At 57.7% G+C, this 19,959-nt stretch overlaps 1 protein-coding gene across 3 annotated transcripts in view; it reads right to left on the reverse strand.

The window, feature by feature from the left end:
* The window catches only part of CASZ1 (castor zinc finger 1), a 143,974-nt gene that overhangs the window by 52,841 nt on the left and 71,174 nt on the right, over positions 1-19,959 (reverse strand). For 2 of the 3 annotated variants that reach the window (XM_059375427.1, XM_059375428.1), the window contains one exon: positions 10,776-10,827. The gene's annotated coding sequence lies outside the window, so the exon portion shown is untranslated. Of the gene's footprint in view, positions 1-4,326; positions 4,488-10,775; positions 10,828-19,959 lie in introns of those variants that run through there. The other variant, XM_059375429.1, reaches the window with a different exon arrangement.

Below are 19,959 nucleotides of genomic sequence, written 5' to 3' on the forward strand. Positions count from 1 at the left end.
CCCGAACGCGCCCGGGTCCCGGCCCCGCGCGCGCCCCTCGACGGCGGCCGCGCGCGGACTCGCTCCGGGTGCCGGCCAGCCCAAGGCTCGCGGGGCGCGCGGCCGCGCAAACTTTTCCGCGAGGGCGGACGCAGGTGTGAGCGCCTCGGGGTCGCGCCTGCTCGGTCGCGCGCTCCCGTGCTCCTTCTCGCGCGCCCTGTGGGCTCTGGGTGAGGCGGTACCAGGGCTTGTGCTTCCCTTCATACCCGACTGTCATGGTGGGGGTGGTGGCCGGGCTCTTTAGTCGCAAGGAGGCTACCGGGAGGTGGGCCTGGCGGGGTGGGGGGCGGGAAGGGGGACAGGACACGCGCTTTGGCCCTGCGCAGCTCTGCCTGCCACCTGCAGCAGCTTCCACGGAGAGCCAGGACCCCTAGCTTCCACCACTTGGGCTTGGCTGTGCCTTGAAACGGGCGCTGATGCCGCGCCTACCGAGCCGACCCAGGCCGCCTAAACATCCCTGCTCTTGGCCCGGGGTCTTTCTCCTCCTCCTCTGCCCCAATTCGGCCCCCCAGCCCTGCTATGGGGCCCCGAGGGGCAGCCAGTACCTCACTCCGCTAGGCAGCCTGCAGTCAAGCTCCCACCACAGATCCATGCCATCAGTTGGGCTTCCCTTCCACCCTCTTGCCTCATTAAGAACCTTGGCATGGAGGGGAAAGGCACCCTTGAACCAAGGACCCAGCCTCCCGCCACCTGCCCCTCGGGCAATGGCCGCATTTCCTGTCTGCCATCTCATCTCTGGACAAGGGTTCCTGTGCTCTCTTTGGCCCTCCTCCTTTTTCCTCAGAGAAAGTACTTTGGTGGGTCTCTCTGTGCCCAGACATCCCTGCTAGGGCCAGATACGTTGAAATTCCTTAAATTTTAGTGATCCAAGTTACCCAATGGTCGTGGTGGGGAGAGGCGGGGCGGGCTCAGGAAGGAGGCAGTCCGGTGAGCAAGAACCTGGGCAGAACCTGGGCAGCGTTGCTAGTACAGTACCTAGATCTCACTGTCACAAGCTCTTTGTCCCTTGTGTCTCCACGCTGCCACCTTCCTCTCCTCCTGTTTTAGGAAAGGCCACACTGCCTCCAATTAGGGCAAGGGACTAGACCCTGGGTTTTCTCTGGTCTTTGGGCAGCATTCAGCAAAATGGCACTGGCCTATTGTTGCAATATTTCTATTTTGCAAAAGGAGAAGCCCAGGGAAAGCTTGGGGCAAAAAAATCAGGGACTAACCAATCTAGTTGTTCTCCCACTTTCTCCTTGGTTTTTTTTTTTTTTTTTTTTTTTTTGTTCCAAATGGCTTCACAGGGAGTTAGCATCTCTTCCCTATTTGACTGCCTTCCCTGATGCCTTCTTGGCAAGCACCTTTCCTGGTTGCCACATGCAACCCTCCACCCTTCACGCCTGCCCTGTTCCTATGTAGGAAAAGTAGCTAGAGAGGCCCAGACACTTTGCTGGCAGTCCCCCGTCCTTAAAACCCTGAATAACCAAGCCTTAAGCTACCTGGAGACCAGGACAAGCATTGGTATAGGGCAATCACTCACAGAAGATCGTGAGCTCTGCTCCCCACGCAGGATCTCAGGGAGGACATCTCCGTGTCCAGGACTACTCCAGAGTATACACAGGCCTCTGGCTGCTCTCACCCACGACTCTCCAAAGCAAGGCTTACAGCTTTGGGTTGTAACAACAGACACTCAGTCCCAAACCCCAGTCCTGGGCAGCTGGGGTGAGGCAGAGTAAGAGTCACAGAGGAGTGGAGGGGTGATTTCTGGGTTTATTTGATGACGCACGTAATGGAGGCCCCCTGCATATGTGACCCACATGACCTCCTGGCTGTGTCTAAGTATCTTTCTGGGCTTCTGCTGCTGGTGGTTGGGGCATGGGAGGGCGTAACTTCCAGTTACCTAGACAAGGCCAAGAGGGTTGGCTGTGCAGCGACTTTGGGGCCTCTGATGGACAAAAGCTGGAGGCACCCGTCAGGCACAGTGGTGGAGGGGGGTGTGGGCGGCCCGAAGAGCCTCTGTTCTGCCAAGGCGACAGGCGCAATCAGCCACTACAGGCTTAAGAGGCCTCGCCCGAGAGCAGAGGACAGGCCAGAGAGGCCCAGAGAATGAGGCCATCTTGGTGTGTTATGATTTAAGAAAGTCTGAGAAGAAGGCTGAGGCATCGAGGTCATGAGGTATGAGTCAGAGGCTGCATAATGGAGGGGTCCCCAGACTTCTCCCTCTTTCTTTCTCTTCGGGTGTGTGCTTGTAGGAAGGGGAGAGGCCCAGAGCTCTGCCATCTCTGAGGCTATGGCCCATTTTTGCCTTGAGGACCCCGATGAGGGGACACCTCTTAGACCCTAAGGCCAGGCCACAGTGAGGACATTTGTGCCCAGGACTCAGGTCATGGAAAGCCCAATGCCTCAATTCCTCCCGGTCTCGAGGCCCCAGCTCCTCCTCACGCACTCCGTCCCGTCCCCAAGAGAAGATGCGGAGCTGCGCACGGGAAATCCCAGCCACCGGGCCCCTCACACGAGTCCAGGGAAAACTGTCAGCTCTCCCCAGGACGGCTTCCAGGCTTGGCTCCCGGTCCCCTCACACCCCCAGAGCGTGCCCACTCATTCTCTATCCCTCCCGAGCCCGGGGCCTTCTCACTCACCAGCCTGTTTACACACCAGGTATCTCAGGCTTTATCTGCTCTCATTCTGAATTTGTAACTTTCACATAAACTTGAACAAAGCTCCTTTTGTTCCTGCACCCCACCCCAGGATCCCAATAAACTGGTTCCCTCCGAGGCGACTGGGCCAGGGCACAGAAGCCTTGGCCAAAGGGCTGTGTGTGCATGTGAACAAGCATGTTCGCACCTGCGATGGAGTCCGTGTGTTTGCGTGTGAGCGCACTGCTCGGGCTGACGGAGGGAGGGTTCGGGGAGAGCGTCGAGTGAGCAAAGTGTGGGCAGGAAACATTGTGGCACGGGCACGGGACGGTCCGCCAGGCCGCAAGAGGCCATGGGCCAGGGATGGGTGGGTGTCCAGGCAGGGGGCACACAGGGATGCAGAGAGGAGCAGGGGAGTGGGCGGCGGAGTGAGGGGCCGAGGCCAGGCTTAGGCTAAGTATAAGGCAGATACAGGGATCGCATTATGGCCCATGTATGGGGCTGGCACAGCCGCGCGCTCGGCCCCGTAATCCTGTTAGCCAGCAATCTCCATTCCGAAAGAGCTTCATTTCTTTGTGAATATTTGTAAACTAGATATCTAATGGAAAATTATAGGAAAATTATAGTGAAATTCATGACGGAGAAATCCGATTATCCCTAATTCAATTATGCCATCTTAGCCCACACAGCACATTTCCCATTTTTTTCCCATAAATACCGATGCCAGGGGTCCCGGTAATCAAATAAAATTGAAAATCATCTTCCCATTAAATTCAATTAGCCGCAATTTCTAAAGCCTATCAGAGATTTTAATTACTAAATTATAAAATTCTCCAATGCTAAATTGAAACCAAAAAAATTGCACATCCTTATATTTCAGAGAAAAAAAAAAGGGCCAGCAAAATCCTTGAAAAAGAATGCCCTCCTTTCTGTACCCAGCTCCAAGGCAGGCTCCCCACCCAGAGGGACCTCATATTGCTGCCTACTTGCCCACTTGGGGTTGCAGCCAGGGGCATGGAGGAGAGGTCTCTGCCCGGGGAGGGGCTGAGGCATATTCATTTAGCAGAGGGACAAACCACACCTCCAACTCTAAGCTTTGGCTTGGCTGGCCCCTAGGGAGGACCTACCTTCCTCGCTGGCTGTCCTGGCTCCCGAGATACTCTCTACTCTGTCCCCCCACGGAGACAGTCTAGAACTGCCACCTTCTTGGCCCACGGACAGGGCTCAGGCTCAGGTTGGGGCTTGGCCTCGGGGCTCTGCATGTTCTAGGGCGGCAGGCCAGCGGCAGCACAGGGTACCCTCACCACGTTGCGGGGCCCCCGGATAGCCTGGGCTGGGGCAGTGGTGGGAGTGGGATGAGGCCGGTGTTGAGGGTAGACAGTGATGGCGGGATGGCTCCGTGGCCCTGAGTCTCCTCTGAAGAATACCCAAGGCCCATAGGTCCTGGCAGTGTACCAGCCTCCTAGGAGAGCTGGGGGTGGGCCTGGCCCCAGCCTGGCCTCTCTTCCACTGCAGCTCATTCTGTTCTCCTCGCCCTCTTCTGGAAAGCGGACAGCCGCGAGCCGGCCAAGGGGCTTATGCCCCAGCCCAGGGGTAGCCCTCGCTTCTCCTTTTAGGGAAGTGGTGGCCATAACCCCAACAGTAGCCCTCCTCTCTCTCCCCCACTTACCCAGCTCTAAAGGGTGCTCTAGAAGTCAGGAGAGCCTGGGGACGTGGCATCGGTGGCGGCATAGAGTGACCCTAGGTCTGACCCCCGAGGTGGGTGGCTGGGGCGGCAGCCGAGGGGCCGGGCAGCAGCCGAGGGGCCGGGTGGTTCCTGGGCAGCCAACAGCCGAGTTGCCAGCAGCCCAGCGCCCTGGGAGCAGGGAGAAGCTTTAATTTGCCAGGCAGTCAGGAGTGCCAGCAGGGGAGGCACCCGCAAACAAAACAAAAACAAAAAAGTTAATTATCTTTGGCTTTTTCTTAATAAATATCCAAACTGGCCGGGCCGGATCCTCCGCTTTGGAGGGAGAGAGGAGAAGGAGGAAAAAACCCCAAACCAAATCCAACAGACTCATTCTCTGGTCTGCCTTTCCTTTGTGTCTCCTCCTGTATTCATCTCTTATCAGAGGCAGGATGAGTTTCAGATTAATGTCCAAATTTTGCAAGTCAAGAGTATGGCCACCAAAAAAAAAAAAAATAAATAAATAAAAAATAAATTCTTTTTGCAGCTTTGGGGGTGGGACAGCGGGGGTGTAAAGAAGAAAGAGGCGGGGGGAGGACAGGACAGGAGCAAAGGAGAGAGCGAGAGTTGGACGGAAAGAGAGTAAGTGTGATGTGGTGCTGAGCTTCTCCAGTTCCCCTGTGGGCACCACACGGCCCAGCCTGTGGCCCCAACCCGGGCGGGACCTGTTCTGGAATGTTGTGTTGGCATTGGATTTTAGTTACAACAATCAGCTACAGGAGATGTGGAGATTTCTCCTTTTAAAACTCTGAAACAACCGAGGTCTCACTGGCCACTCCAGCTCCCATGTTGCCCTTGGATCCTGTGCCAACCCTCCCTTCCAGGAGCTGGGCTGGGGAAGAGAAGGTGCTAGAGGAGGGGACGTTGGCCGTCCTTCTGGGGGGTGAGATTTTTCTGTATAGGCTCGCAAGGGTACCTAGGGAGAGAGATGCGTGTTGCTGCCTGGGCCTACGTGTTTGCATGGTGCTTGTACACGCCTGAGCCTGGGCTGTTAGAAACGTGTGGCGGGGGAGAGGGGGTGGGGTGGCCGGGGCAGCCAGGACATGGGCAGACAGTCCCTCAAGGAGCGCTGACTCTGGAGGAACCCACTACCTGGGTTCACACTCCCGCTCCCTCACTCCCTGGCTGTGCCACCTTGACCAAATCACTGACCCTCTCTGAGCCTCCATTTTCTCAGCATCAAAGGGAATAATTAGTGACTGCCTCAGGCTGGGGGTCAAGGAGGAATGTGGAGTGACTGCTAATGAGTATGGGGTTTCTTTCTGGAGTGATGGAAATATTCTAAAATTAGATAGTGATGGTGATCACACGATATTGGGAATATACTAAAAAACCACTGAATTGTACACTTGGCATGTAAATTACAGCTCAGAGAAGTGGATTATAACAAAGTGGGAATGAAATGGGGGGGGGGGGAGAACAATAGCACTGCACAGAGTGGTAGAGGGCACAGCATGTAGCCTGGCACAGAGTAAGCACTCAGAAAGGACTGGTGAGCAGAGATGAACACGGACCTGGCCGGATGGGCTGGCATCCCGGGCCCTGGGCTGGGTGCCAACAGACATCTACCTGGGTCCCCAGCACTGGTCCAGCAGGTCGTTGAGCAAGCTGAGCCACCCGCCCCTGCGTGGATGGGGTCCCGGGTGGCTGTTCCCTGGCAGGGATGGGAGAGGGCATGGCACTCCTCCTGCCTCTCTGCCCAGGTCCCTGGAGAGGAGGCTGCCCACCGTGGCAGGCAGACTCTGCCGCTCACTTTCCTCGTCTCACAGAGCACTCATATTTTCCATGTGCAGCAGACCGTGAATTCACCTTCATACTAGTTACAGGGTTATTTAGCTTCTCCTGACACTGACAATCACCAAACTTTAATTCGCTGCTTGGCTTCTCCCTGCTGTGCCCTCTGCCCACCCCCAAAATCCCTGGGAGAGGGTGGGAAGGATCTAGTCCGGCCCCCTGTTGCCAAAGCCTGCCCTTCCGAGTGATGGAGTGACAGCAGGAGGGGGTGCTCAGAAGAAGATGATGGGCAGAGAGTGGGGGCGGAGAGTAGGGGGGAAACAGTGCGGGAGAGAGGAAGTAGCACCAGGGCTAAGGGGAGCTTCTGTCCTGCTCCTCCGGCCTGACACTAATGTATTCAAGCCGGCATCCATCCTATTGTGAATGAAGATTCGGCTGACCGGGCTTTGGGTCTGAGGGCTGGGAGCCCCAGCCAGGACCTTCAAGGCCGGGGCTCACCAAGCTCCCAGGACCGGGCAGCTGGCATGGACTGGCTCGTTTGCCTGATTGCTGGATGAGGAGGTGCCCGCCCGGCAACCCATGAGGGAGCCCGTTTTTACTAACCTGAGAAGCCAGCTTTCGTTTTCCTCTGCCTCCCCCATGCCAGGTCCTCCATGAGGCTTCTGCCTGCCTTGCAGAAGCTTCTCCCTGGCTTACTGTTCCGCTGCCTGCATCCCCTCTCTCGGCCTCCCGAAGTGGTCACCAGTATCTTTCCCCAAAGCCCCCGAGACAAGCGAAGGAGCACCAGTTTGATCTGAAAACCCTCTGGTGGAACCAGGCGATTCCCTTATTCCCCAAATCCAAAAGGGTCCTGTCAGCCACTCATTAGTCAGAGTCCCGGGAGCGGAGAGCCAAGCCGAGAGGATTCTCCAAGACCAGAGGCCAGGGGAAGGACCTGGGCTGGGAGGTTCCGAGGAGGAGGAGAGGGACAGCAGGGCAGAGCCAGGAGGAGGGGAGGTACTGGGAGATCCCTGGGGGGTGGGGGGAGCCAGGCTGTGTCTGCTTCCACCCAGCCTCATTCCGCCGCCCCACCCCTGCCCACGGGGGAAGTGGCCATGGTGGCCGGGGCAAGAGAGATGTCACGGGGCCAATGGCAGAGAAGGGAGAAGGAGCTTGTTGACTGTAAACTGTCCATTATGGCTCAGATTATAAGCATATTGCGCAGGGCTCTCTGCACGATGCCGAGGAATCCAATACGCTGAAAGGTTAATGCAATCAATTAGGGTGACAAGGAAGTAAAGTAAAGCCTTCGGAGTAGATGAAAAGGAGAGAGAGAGAGAGAGAGCGCGTGCTTGCGGGCGCTGTGGAGTTGGGGGTGACGGTATGGGTGGTGGGAAGGCCAAGAGGGAGAGAAACCAGCGGGATGCTGGCAGGGGGAAAGGGAAGGACAAAAGGCCGGGAGCCCAAGAAAAGACGGCAGTAAGAGAGCCGGCGGCAGAAGCAGCAAGAGTGGGCAGCCAGTGGACAAGCTCTGGCCTCAAACCTCCGACTGCCGCCCAGCTTCACCTTCTCTCCCCCTCCCCCAGCCCCCTCTCCATCAGCAGCTCCCCTAGGGCTTGGAGCCAGGCTTCCAGATCAGCTCACAGCACCAGTAACGTGTCAGAGCAGCCTTGGTCCCTGTTCCCGTACGCAACAAGGGCCCACCACACAACTTCCGGGGCCTTCTCAAGTGGAGCTATGGCCTAGTTGCCACCTTCCCCAGAATGGGCCTAGGTTCAAATGCAGACTCTCCCCTTGGCCTGCTTCACTCCCAGCAGCACCCATGAACACAACCTTCACGGCTCTCCCCTGAGTACCTAATTCCTCCTTGCAACAGCCTGGGAAGCAAAGAACATGGTGCGGGGCCCTTTTACAGAGAGAAAGTCAGGTGCTCAGAAAACGTGTGTGGTTTCCCAGAGCCTGCCGCAGCGGAGGACCCTGCAGGGGAGGGCACACAGGACCCCACACTGACCTGGGAACCCCAACGCCACTCAGCCTGCCACCGCGGGGCTTTTCTTTCCAGGGCACCCACTGGAGTGAGGAGACTCATCTTCCCCAAGAAGTCAGCCCCATAAGTCCTTGGGCAGGGGTGGGGAACCCCTGAGAACCTGCCCGGGGATGGCGAGGGCTCTGGGAGGTGAAAAGCTACGGGGGAAGGAGGGAATGTGAGCTCTTGCTACCGGTCAGGCCCAGGCCAAACACCTTTGGCCACGTGAACTCACTCATCCCCCTAATTTTGTCTGCAAAAGTAGTTGTTTTGGGGGGCGCCTGGGTGGCTCCATGGGTTAAGCATCTGAGTTTCGATTTCAGTTCAGGCCATCCTGTTAGCGTCCTGAGATCCAGTCCCACATCAGGCTCTGCGCTGAGTGCGGAGTCTGCCTGAGGTTCTCTCCCTCTCCTTCTCCCTCTGCCCCTCCCCCCCACCACAGGCACACTCTCTCAAATAAATATACAAATCTAAAAAAAAAAAAAAAAAAGTAGCTATTCTGCTCACTTTACAGAAGAGGAAACTGGACGTGAGAGCTTAGTGAAGGCAGAAGACTACGCTGGGCTCCTGGAATAGGATGCCAAGCTCTCAGGAAATGGTGGCTGTCAAAGGAAAGGCAAACCTGGACTTGTAGGTGGGTAGGACTGAGCAGAGGACAAGGCCCTGAGTAGGGCAGAGACAGGGGGGGCAGCCCCTAGCAGACCAGGTCTGCCAAGTAGCCCACAGCCCCCAGGATGGGCTCCCACACCACTGCTGGAACCCCCTGGAGCAATCCCATGGAAGACAAGAGCACACGGCGGGTGACAGTCAATGCTATGGACTTAACGCCAGGAGACGCTACACTTAAAAATGGTTACGGTGGTAATTTTCACTTTAGGTATATTTTGCCAGTTAAAAAAAAAAAAAGAGCAGAGGTCAAGAGACAGCAATCTTTTTTCATAAAGGCTTAGAAAGTATTTACGCTTTGGGGGTCAAATGCTCTCTGTTGTAGCTGCTCAGCTCTGCCACTGTACAGTAAGCTGCAGCCACGCCCATATGCAAATGAGTGGGTGTGGCTATGCACCAATAAAACTTTATTTACAAATACAGGCAGTGGGCCTCCAGAGAATAGAAGCACCGAGGGCTGATTTTCAAGATCCAGGATGCTGTCCCGCTGCTTGGGGACAGGAGTATCTGATCTGGACCTTGCCTAGAGTGGAGGGAAGGGCTGGGCAGAGGCCTCAGGTGGAAGTCAGGCTCTCATGATCAGCAGAGGATAGATTAAAAGAAGAGAAAGAACAGGTGCTGACAGGGGAAACCCCATGTCCCCGAAACGGGTCTGGCACCCAGCCTGCCCAGAAGCCCTTCACTTGGCTTCGGATCCTCATGGATGATACGCAGGGGCAGGCGGTGGTGACTTGGAGCTCTCTACATTCTAGGAGTCTCGACACCACAAGAGAGGCATTACGCTACGGCAAAGAGGGGATGGGAGTGGGCAGCGGAGGGCCAGGCTGGCCAGAGGGGACGCCAGGGGGAGGAAGGCGAGGAGAGAGGCCCGGGGAGTACGGCTGTAACCAGGGTGGAGCTGGCGGCAAAGGGAGGAATCTCCGGGCCCCAGCGAGAGCGCAGGGCGCGGGCCGGGCCTGCCCTACACCGGCCGCCTCTGATCACGTTTTCAGGGCCACTGCCCGCAGGCACAGACAATGCTGGGGGAGCCTTTGAAGTCCGAAAGGGATGCCGCGGTGGGAGCCGCACGAATCTCCTCCCTTCCCCCCATCCTCCCGGGGGAGGGGGCCAGCAGGACAAAACCCGGAGCCGGTCACAGCCAGGCCCGAAATGCGGGAGACAAAGGGAAAACAAACAGGTTTGGAGCCAGGCGCACGGTGCCCTGTCTGTCCCCCGCCCCGCCAAGCCAGGATGATGGATGGCTGCAGCCAGCCAGCTCGCCCGCCGGGCGGGTCCCGCTATTTACATAACACTGGCGTTCCACCGGTCACCTCTGACACTGCGCTGCCTGGGGCCGAGGCCCGGTGGCCCCCGAGGTTCCTCGAGCCACTGGCGGGGGGGGGGGGGGGACGACTGAGACAGCCTGTGAAGGCCCAGCCAGACGGGGGAAGCCCCCGGGTCTGGGAAGGGCAGGTCAGCAGCAAGATCTGGGCTCAGGATCTACGGCTTCCTCCCTACCGGCCACTCACGGAGAGGGGGGGGAGGCCACCGGGGACCTGCAGCTTCAAGGAGAGAGGCAGGGCTGGAGTTCTAGGGCTTTCAAGTCCATGAGGCTCCCCAAGAGCTAGAAGCAGAGCTTCCAGAGGTAGCCGGCAGAGGCTGCCACAGTGGGCAGACGGTGCTGTGCAGAACCGGGGCTGGCACCGACGGGTGACCGAACCCAGGCACCAGGGAGGCCTCTGCCCCACACCACCTCGAACACATTCCATGCCCACAGTCCACTAACCAGGAGCCCCTGGCCCATTTCCAGCCTACAAGCCAATCTGACACGTTCCTACAGGGCTATTGTTTCTGGCCAGGTTCAAATGGGCAGTGTGGCTCCGATCCTGTCTCCATCTTCCCAGTCCCCCTTGGGTACTCCACAGGACAGGACCCGGCCCTGAGTGACTCCAGCACCAGCTCTCCAGTGCAGGAGACAGGACAGCATATCGGGGGAGGGTCTCGGCCTTACCTCGCAGCGGGTCCTAGAGGCTCCTCTTTAACAGTAGGGGCGTCACTTCATCCTGGGGAGGGAGAGAAAAAAAGGCCGGTTAGTCTTTGAAGGCAGGATGCCCGCAACTGCCTAGTGCGTGCCCTCCATCCTGCTGTGTGCCCAAGGACTCCCTGACACGACGGGCCAAGGGGCTGATATTCCAGGACTGGCAAAGGGGGTCAAAAATGGATTCTGGATCATTTAAGTATATTCCAACCAAAATTTGAAAAAGTTCAGAAAGCAGTGGGAGCTGATGCCAGGGGAAATAGGGCCCTCAGGACACACCCCTAACCAAAGAGGGAACAGTCACACCCTACTGCACACCTGTCTGCGGAGACAGAGATAGAAGTCTGTTGGTGGCCGGGGAGCGGGGTGCAGTGGTAAACTGAGGGGCCTGGGACGGCAGAGCACAGCAGCACCCATGCCTTCACTCTCTTCCCCAGCCCCTGGGAATAAAAACGCCACAAGGCAAGCTGTTCACTACTGGAAGTGAGAGACAGAGGGCAAAGATGGACCAGGGGCCACATCACCCAGAAGCCTCACCTCCCAGGAACAGACTAGGACAGTACCTTCTACCTTGAGGTCCTACCAAGGAGACGAACCCACCCACGCCGGGGGCCCACGTTAGGGGCCCATGTAAGGAAAGGGACATGGTCCAACAACGGAGAGGATCTTTAGCCAACATATAACTCAGCCCAGCTTGCCAGGCTCAGACCCTCCTGCCCGGAGTTGAGTTTGGGAAGACAGACTCCTGATGTGGATAAAAAACCCAAGGAGCCCTTAGTCCCCACCCCGACTCCCACCTCCACCCTCCGGCCCCGAGGCCTCAGAACCCTACCCCTACTCGGGAAGACTTTTCTGTTTATTACGTTTTTTCCTCCCCACTCCCTCACTTGTGGCTTATCAATGATGCAAGAGGAATAACACCAATTTCCTTAGGCTGTGTAATCCCCAAATCAGATTGGGGGGATTGCAAGAGATGAGGTGACCTTGTACAGGGCTCCCGGAATGCCACCCAGTCCTGCTGCCTGCCCTCTCTTTCCCAGGACATATTTAGACAGATAATGCTAATTGTACTTGACAAGTCCTCCTAAGGAGGGCTGGGTCTTCTGCCAGCTTTCGTGGCCTTGGCTGAGCTGCCTGGGCAGAGGGGCCTACCCAGGCAGAACCCACCCTGCCAGGCACAGGGCTCTGGGGCACGCTGGGCTGTTGGGAAGGCTGCCCCCCTCCCCCAGGGGTGCCTCCTAGGCCCACCCGACACAGAGGGTGAGAGGCCAGGGGTCCACTGAGATAGGGGGCAGTAGAGAGGAAGGGGGGGCTCTGAGGTAGGAGAGTGGAAAGAGCAAGAGGCCAGAGAAGGGAGCTGGGGGACACAGAGGCCGAGCAGGGCGGGGCCGCAGGGCGGGGGCTGGAGAGCTGGGCCTCGGCTGAGAGACTCTGGGCAGACCTGGCTGTCAGAACCCGGCCGTGCGTCCATCCCACACTTGCTGCCTGAGATCTCTCCGGGTGCCCTGGCCAGCCTCCCTTGAACCCCCAAAGCCCCCCAACCCCGTAACTCCAGTATCTCCCTTCCACCACCTTTTTCTCCCCTCCCATCCTCCCCTGCAACTGTGCATTTATTAATTCATGAGGCACTAATTAGTTCTTTGTTTAATTTTGTGTTAAACAGACTGACCGGAATGATAACGACTTGCAGCACGGTGTTGCCGTCCCCAACCACCCCTGTTTTCTGACAACAAGGCAGCGAGGGAGGCCGGAGCTCTGAACCCAAATCCCTCAGCAGTTGCACTTCATTAAGTCAAAATGTGACAAGAAGCTTAGAGAGCAACTTGCAGATCCGATCGCACACAACAATCACAGGAAACTTTGCGGGAGTTGGCCCGGGGGTGGGGGGGGGGGGGGGGGAGTGGGGGGGGGGGGGAGGAGGAAGGGGGAGGGGCAGGGATGCTGCCCGTGGAGCCCCAACCTGAGGTGGCGCCTCTCACAGGCCCTGGGGCAGGTGGCCTGGCAGACAGGAGCAGTGGGGCGGCTGGGTGCGTTTTGGAACCCCAGGGGGAGCTTGAGAAGTTCAACTTCTCTGTTTTCTTCCTCCCCCCTACCCCCCCTTGCTCCCAGGCATCTCCTCCTGTCTCTCTTTGCACCCCCACTGTCCCTGATGTCTGGTCTGGCCTGTGTGAGCTAGTGGCCAGGCACCCTCAGGGCCCCGCAGAGGATCAGAAGAGCGCTGGGGCTCAGGAAGGGCTTCTACAAGGCCAGGGAAAAGACACAGTGTGCGAAAACACAGAGTAGAGCAGGAAGCTCGAGGTTTGACCGAGAAAGAAAAGTAACGCGTGCTCAGGGATCATGGCCCATGCGTCTCTTCTCTGCCAGCTGTCCGCCACTGCCCCTCTGGCCCATCCACCCATCCGATGGTCTTTCTCTTAAATACTCCAACCGGAAAACTGAGGACCGAAAGGTTGCGTTCTGGGTCGAGGTGCCCGGGAAATCAGATACAGAACCAGGTCCTGGAGCTTCCAGAGGGAGGCAGGCAGCTGAGTTAACCAGACCAACAGCCGGAAGACTGGATCCCTCCTGTCCATGTGAAAAAGCAGAAGCCTGGCCCCAGAGGTGTCAAGCCGCTAACCCCACTGGCCCGTGGCCCGAGTGAGGATCGGGGGGAAGCCCACTCAAGCCAGCCCCACCCCAGTCTGAAGGCAGGGCCCCTGGCCTCCCCTTATACCTGGCCCTCATTCCGCAGATGTGGACGACACCATCTGTGAATGAGAACACGAGAGGGGTGTGAGGAGGAGGAGAAGAACAGAAGTGCCCAGAGAAAGTTGCCAGTTATGTGCCTCGTGTGCCAAGAGTCCATTGCCTTCTCCCCATTGGCCACTGCGCGCCCGGTGCGGCCCGGCCCTGGCTGTGAGCGCGGTGCTCCTGGAGCCCGGCCGGCCGGCCCACGGGCCCCCCCACCGGCTCCGCCTGGCCTGCCCTCGCCCGGCCAATGCAGGAGTGCGGTGGTCTCTCCCCGAGCCTGGCAGCCCTGGGCTGGCTTCTGTTAATTTGCTGTCAGGCTGCCTAAGCAAACCAATTAAAACTAATCATTAATTATAAAAGCGAGTGAGGAGAGTGGAAGAGAGGGAGAAGGTGGACATCTGAGAGGGGAAGGGGGAGAGGGAAATGGGAAGGAGAGGGGAGACCCCTGCGGGCCAGTGGGGAGCTCTGGGGCGGGGGCGGTAGCGGGGGGGGGGGGGGGCACTAGAGGCTCCTCGGGGCCCAAGGAGTCCTGGGGTGGAAGGCGGGCTGGATGGAGGCCAGAGCTATGGAGGGGGGCTGCCTCCGGTGAGGAGACGGAGGGACAGGCAAGGCGAGGAGGGAAGGGGCAGAGGGAAGTGTGAGGAAGCTGCCGTGCCCAGCACGCCGGGACCTGAGGAGGCCTCACCCAGCTGTAGTCCCCTCTGGCTGGAGCCACCGACTATCCCGGACTTGGCTTCGCAGTGTCTCCCCCACAGCTCCCCAGCACCATATGTATGAGGCTCTGCTGATTATGCAGCCCCAGGCCAGGCTCCTCGGCCCCTGCCGCCCCTACCTGCTTCCCCAACCCTCTCAGGCCATGGCGGCTCGGGGCAGCTGTCGGCCCCCATCTACCCCCCCCCCCCAATGCGTCCCCTGCCCCCTCCCCCATCCTCACACACACCCTCTCCACGGCCCTTTCACAGGAGCTGAGGCCATGTCAGCCGGCAGCTTGAGGAGGGGGGCAGCACAGACAAGGGGCAGTGTCATGGAAACGGGCACTTTCCCCGAGAAATATTCTGTTTGGCCTCCTTCCTGCATTGAGGAGCTGTCAGGAGCCTGAGTGAGAGCCACACCACCCCGGGACCAGGCGTGACAAAACCTATTTTCTGCCTCAAATTTGATTGATTAAAAAACTTTTTAGGAAAACCATGTTAAAAGAGTGAAAGAGGGAGAGAGAGAGAGAGAGAGGCAGGGAGGAATAGAGGGGGAGAAAAGAAAGAATGGAAAGTTCTGCCAGGGAGAGAAAGGCCACAGGCAGGCAGGGGCTGAGCAGTTACCCCGCAAACAGGCCAGGGGATGTGGGTCAATGGGACAGCCGCAGTGTAACCAAGCAAAACGGAAAGGTCAAAGGAACCTGAAACTTTTACACAGTGGTTAGCAGGACAAAGAGGGGTCCAAGGGCTCTGCACAATCCAGCAGGCATCTGTCCCCTCTTAGGGAAAGGGACCTAACACCCCAAGGCAGGCAGGAGGTGGGCCCCCCAGCACCAGGAGTCTGAGCAGGTCTCTGGATGGGTTCTGGGGGTGGGGAGAGTGGGGAACTGGTTTCCAAACACTCTGGGCTGGAATTTGGCCAGAATCCTGAAAAATCTGTACAGGGTCAACAGGGAGAGAGGGTCCGGTCGTTTTGGGGCAAGAAAGGGGTTTTCCCACCTTGATCTGTCAAGTCTTGGCTCAAGAAATATGTTTAATAATTACATAAATGAAAAGCACGAAAGTACTCAGCTGACTCCCACCAGCCCCAGGGCCTCTCGCTCACCCTCTCCGCCTTACACGTTCCCTGCCCAGGCCTTGGTCCCTTTGCCGGAGGATGCCCTGAAAATCCCCATTCCTGGCTTGCCGTTTCTCTTCTTCCTGTCTCAGAAATGCTGGCTTGTGATGTGATCAGCCCGTGATGGGATGGGAGGCCCCTGCCTGATACTCAGGCTTCCAGAAGAGGAGCCAGCCTCCCCACCCCTCCTGAGACCCCACGAGAGGAAGACACTTTTCCATTTCCCAGAGGCCCTGCCTGATCATTGAAGGCAGAACTGTCTGAGGTCTTCCTGGTGGAGCACATCCTCTCCCTACTCAGAGGGAGCCAGCTTGGTAGCGGGGTTTGCACGTGCTTCCCCATCTGAGAGCCTCGAAGGTCAAGGCGAGGAGTCATTCTGGCCAGACCATCAGCAAGAAAGTTTCCTGGGAAGAGTGCTCGGCAATGTCCAATCCAGTCCTTGCCAGCTCAGAGCTCAATGAGGGTAAGGCAGTGCCTCCTTGGAAAGACGGTCACATTCTGCCACATAGATGCACAGAAAGACAACACCTGCTCTGGGCGTCGCCCAGCCCCTCTGCCAAGTGAAATGACCCTAGATCTCTCTCTCTGTCCCCTGCTCTGTAGTGGTCTTAGAAATTCAGGGAGTGCATATGGTGTGCATGGGGTGCGGTGCTAGGCATGTGGAAGGAAAAACATCCAGCACATGGGAGCGAGAGCAGAGTCAGGGTGGAGGAACTACAATCTTGCTTCTGTCACTTATAACCATGGGGTCTGGCAGGCCAGCCTGCTTAACCTTTTCCAGGCCTCAGCTCCTTTAATGAAAAGTAGGAGCAGAAGTGCCCACCTCAAAGGCAGTTGGTTCCCTGAGTCTCCCCTGAGTACGCAACACAGGCTGGATACGGTCCTAGGCCTAGAGAACTGTGGGAAACCAAAGACAGTCCTCACGGACCTTCTGTGCTCACGGCTGTGGCCAAGATTTGCTGAAAAAACGCGCCACACTCTGGTCCCACACCGGGGGGAGTGCTCAAGCTACGTTCCCTGTTCGTACCTTTCAGGGTCCCCGCCTGGAAGAGGCTGCGGGGAGATGCAGGTATAAGCCCAAAAGAATGGAACATGGACCCAAGTAAACTTGGACACGGACATTCACAGATGCTCTCCTCACAAGAGCCCAAAGGCAAACAGCAGCCCAAACGTGCACCAGCGGATGACGGGATGGACAGGGTGGGGCGAACCACGCTGCGGAATATCGGGCAACCGTAGAAAGGAACGGGGTCCTCAGACACACCCAGTGTGGCCGCGCCCCGAGAACGTGCTAAGGGAGAGAAGACAGACACAGAGGGCTCGGATCGTCCCATTGTGAGTACGTGGAATATCCAGAGCCGGAAATCCATGGGGACAGAGGGCAGGTGGGTGGTTGGCAGGGGTAGGGCGAAGGGGACTGGGGAGTGGCCGCTAACGGGCATGGGGTTCTGTCTGGGGTGACGACCAATTCCCAGAACTGGATGTTGGTGAGGGTTGCACGACACCGTGAAGGTGCTTAATGCTACTGAATCATACGGTTTAAAATAGTGACGATGGTGAATTTTAGGGGACGTCCCTTTTATCTCAATGAGGTAAAAGAAGAAAGCCAAAGAAATGGTGGCAGAAGCAGTCCTGGCAGCTTGAGAAAGGAGAAAGATGGCCCCTGGGTGGCGGCTCAGCCTGGGTGTTACAAGGTCAATTGTCACAACTCAGACGGTCCCTTATTCTCGAGAATGGCGGGCGCCCCTGCCCAGGGACTTCCTAGGCCTCTGCGAGATGCGGTTTATGACCGCCAAGGGGAAAAAAGACAATGTGGAAAGGCGAAGGTGGCTCCAGGGGTGGGCCTCCCAGCAGCCTACGTCACTTGAGCCCAGGATTCTGTATCCCGGATGCTCCGGTTCCTGCGAACACGCGAGCGTCCAGTCTGGTGAGCGGAGCCCAATGCACATGGCCTTGGCCAGCAGCCTCTGCCAGGCTCCCCCGATGACTTCCGCTTCTGCTCAGATGCCTGGTGCGACACGACACGCTGCCCTCTGGGCGGGGAAGGAGGGTCTGGATCGAGGACTTCCCCACCCACAGGGCTAAGGGCCCCCCCCCCACCGAAGGATGGGGTTCCACCTGGCAGGGAAAGCCTGGGACATCGGGAGCGCCGGGCCCTGGGGGCAGCCCCCCGAGCCCTCGCCCCGCCCTCCTGCCCGCATCCTGAATGCGTGTGCGCCCGGAAACCCCTGCCTTGGCCCGGGAACTGTCAGGAGATCAACAAACAAAAGCTGCTTCTTGACAGGGAGTCATTTATATTTTAGCTTCGTTCCATTATCCTAACGAATCCTTCATCAGCAGATGCAATATTAACAGCAGAAAATCAGCTCATTACATCCGGGGGGAGTTCATCAAGACGGCAATCATGTATGCAGCTCCCCAAGCCTGCGAGCGGCCAGTGTGGCTGTTATTTATTTATTTTGTTAGTTATTTATTTAATTTTGGGGGTTCTTTCCACATAATTGCGCCGCATCTCAGATCTTTAATAAATAATTTGTAGGTCCTGAACTGCAGACGGCTTTGCTCTCTGCCATGAGAGCCTGCATTAGCCAAAATATTTACCAATATTTAGAAGTCATTAGAATCAGAAGGGAAGTGAGGAGGGGTACTCTGTTCTTCCACAAACAGCCTGGTTTGGGGCTAAGGTGCTCTGCCCTCACTCGGGTCCTCCGACCCCATCTCCTGGTCTGAGAGGAACCGTTCTGGATGGGATGGATACTGCCGCAGGGCAGGCCTGCGTCACTTGCTTGGGCTCACTTGGTTTGAGGGGGTTTCCTGGGAGCTCTTAGACACACAGGGCACAGAGGTACTGCGGGCTGCTCACGGCTGATGGGACTGGCTGCTGGAAGAGCCTTCCTGGGTGCAGGGGTGGGCACCTTGGCTTGGCATGCCGCAGCATCCTGCAGAAATGGCACTCCCCGGGTCCGCCCAGCACTGGGGAGCTCAGCCAGGGAAGACTGACCCCCTCCTCTCAGCCTTCCCAAGGCTACGCCTTCAACATCAAAGGACAGGAAAATTCAGGCAGACTTGTCCCATTTTACAGATGCGGAAACTGAGGTTCAACCAACTTAATTAAGCTTTCTCCCCAAGGTGGCACCACTAGGCAGAGGCCTACAACCAGGGTTTAGACCCAGAAGGGGCTCTGCTGCACTTCCATTGTGTCCGCTGGGTCTGAGGCTTCCGGCGACACAGCCCGGCCTCCCAAAGGCTCCTGGCTCCAGCCCACAGGGCTGAGGTGGCCACTGGGCCTGATGGGCACCCCCGCCACCGCCCCTGGGCTGGCCATGCTTTCACAGGTTTTTCCCAGCGGGGGCTGGATTTCTGCCCAGCCAGGAATGTGCTCCCGGGATGTCAATTCTAATCTCCCTAGCGCTCTGACAGAATTAAGCTTCAGTTTGTCCGACAACATCCCAAAGTTTCAGAAATCCAGGGCAGACTCTCTAATCAGGCTGGAGGACAAAGGTCTGGCCTGACCCTGTCACTTCCATTCACTCCTCCTGTCTGTCTCCCCGCTGCGGCCTTTCCACAGCTTCCTCCACCCTCTGCCCTTCCCTGGCCAGCTCAGCTCCCCCCTCTCCTCCAAGCTCCCCTGTTTCTCCGCCCAGCATTTCCCCTCTCCTGGCAGTGGGCTAATCCTGGGGCTCCACTATCTGTAGCGGCACTCGGCCTGGCTGGCCTCACCTTGGCCAGGTGACCTCTGGGAAACTGCCTCTAGAGAGCACACAGGCACGGCCCCTCCTCGGCTCCAGGTGAAGGGTGCTTAGGGCAGAGCTGTTCTTAAACTCTGCCTCCCCTTGCCTTGGGTCAGCCTGACTTTGGGTTCCCCACAACTGCTCCTGAAGGATCTTCTGGCCTCAGCCAGCCTCCACCCAGTTAGGAGGGCCCTTGGAAGCCTTGGCCCTTTAGCCATGTTTGGGGACAGCTATGTGAGCAGTGATGTCCCCACCTCAACCAACCCCTTGAGGCACTGAGAGGGACACTGGGTAGAGAAAAGGGGCTGCGGCAGCCATGGATCGGGGATAGGCAGGGCCTGTGGTGACCACCCTGATCCCTTAGCTCTGCCAGGCCATGACACCGCTAGAAAGGGGTGAGGGGCTCAGCAGCGAGGGAGCGGTGCTAGCTGGGCGGAGGACAGTCCCCAGGAAGCTGCAGAAACAGAGGTGCCTCCTTTTTACTACACACAGCACCTAACTCACTCCTCTCCACGTGGCTCTCATCTGGACCCAGAGAGGTGGTACCTGCCTCCGTTTCTGGAAGGAGTCGGAGTAGGCCCAACCTTCAGAGAACACACACAGAGGTGTCGTAGGGACTGCAACTTAAATTCCATCTGCTCACACCGAAAGGTGCACATGGAGCTGAGTGCAAGGGGAGGACAGGGGCAGTCCTTGAGCCAGAAAGCCAGCTCAGGGAGGGATTCCCCGAGAGAAAGGGGCAAGAAGAAACATACAGGGTGTAGAGAGAAGGCTTGAGGAGGAAGAGACCGAAGTGGAAATGTCGTTCTGTCCTTCTGCTGCCCCTCCAGAAGGTACAGAAATCTCGAGTGGCCAGGATAGGGGGCTCCCCCAGAGCCACCCAACTG

Source organism: Mustela nigripes, chromosome 14 (genome assembly GCF_022355385.1).
Source record: "Mustela nigripes isolate SB6536 chromosome 14, MUSNIG.SB6536, whole genome shotgun sequence".
NCBI classification, from domain to species: Eukaryota; Metazoa; Chordata; class Mammalia; order Carnivora; family Mustelidae; genus Mustela; species Mustela nigripes.